Below are 1,438 nucleotides of genomic sequence, written 5' to 3'. Positions count from 1 at the left end.
TTGCCCGATCATTTGTAAGAGGAGGCCCAAGATCTCAGTCTGAAGTGGCAGAGACCTTGGCAACTGGATGCACACACACTTTGGCTTGGGGTCTGAGTGGAGCATCACCTCATCTGGCTCAACACTATGGAACTGTAGAGTAGAGCTTCCTGGACCACTGAGAAACGGGCCAAGAGACCACGTGGCTGGGAGACTGAGGATTGGAGAGAGGGTTTCCTGCTTGCTGAGGTGGGCTGTTGCTGTGTCCCAAGGCCTGCATCCTTGCAGTTTGCTCATTCTAAATTGTGGTAACCTATGACATTCTCTAATCGACCCTTTAATTGTGAATATTATCTGTGAGCTCTCTGTTTGAATGATCAAGCCTGGCACAGAGCAGATCTATACAGAAGGAAGCGTTGGGGTCAGAATAGGGTAAAAAGCACGAAGGATGGTACTTACCTGGTAGGGGAGACACCATGATCAGGAAGGTGGTTATTCTCAGGACGAGGCTCATCCATTGCACCGCAGGTGTGCTGACCCCTGTGATTTCCCCAAATGTGGGAAACTAGACTGCACAATTTGTGGTAGTGGGGGACTGCATTCATGCTCTCCCTTGTATAAAAAAAAAAAAGCAAGAAGGATGATTGCATGTCTTCTCCCTACCTTGTGAGATCAAATATGGCTCTCCACATTGTTTACTTCAAATTCCCTGAGGCTACAACCTTTATGAGAGCAGATAGCTCTTATCTTTCTCTTGAGGGTGGTTTGAACTGCCAACCTTGTGGATAGTAATCCAATGTTTACCTGACGGCACCACTAAGAATCTGATTAAGAATATATAACTCTTTAAATAATTTTGTAGTTTTTCAAAATACTGTAGTATATGAGAAATAATTTAAATGACCTGACTTGTTTTCTTTCCAAATTCCTTCATGTTATAAGATTCATATGCAGGCTTTCCAACAAAGTCTTTCATTTGTCCATTGTTTTGCTTTGATACTTCAATGTGGATCTCTGTGGAAAGTACCGATAGACTCCTGCCCTCTTTCTTTCCCTCGGGTTAGAGTTTGACCAGTGAGATATCTTAGAGGGAAATTGGAGAAGTGTGCTCAATGGTGCCGTGTATGGGTATGGAGGTAAGTAACAACCGGATGATGCTGAGGAAGTGTGGACAATCTCAAAGAATTCAGACTCCATCCACAAGTAATGAAAATATCTTGAAGGATTCTACTCAGCGATGAGACATTTTTGAATAGCTTTTTATAAGGTTAATTGTGACTGGGACAATTAGAATAAATCAAATGGAAATAAGATGGAAGCAAGGATATCAATGAAAAGATTGTTCTGTTTAAATAATCCCCTGAGAGATGTCGGACAGGGCAAGATATGACAAAATAACAATTTATAAACTGTCAAGGGCTCATGAGGGAGGGGGAGCAGGGAGGGAGGGGAAAAATGA

At 42.7% G+C, this 1,438-nt stretch overlaps 1 non-coding gene across 1 annotated transcript; it reads left to right on the top strand.

Annotated features, from left to right (window-relative positions):
* The first annotated feature begins 430 nt into the window (after positions 1–430).
* Positions 431–595, top strand: LOC115870774. Its single transcript, XR_004046906.1, has one exon. It is a non-coding gene; the product is annotated as a U1 spliceosomal RNA (small nuclear RNA).
* Positions 596–1,438: the final 843 nt, after the last annotated feature.

The sequence above is a fragment of the Echinops telfairi genome, unplaced genomic scaffold (assembly GCF_000313985.2).
Source record: "Echinops telfairi isolate 266 unplaced genomic scaffold, ASM31398v2 ScPeMD7_2291;HRSCAF=2852, whole genome shotgun sequence".
In the NCBI taxonomy this organism is placed as follows: Eukaryota; Metazoa; Chordata; class Mammalia; order Afrosoricida; family Tenrecidae; genus Echinops; species Echinops telfairi.
This window is presented reverse-complemented; position numbering and strand designations above follow the sequence as displayed.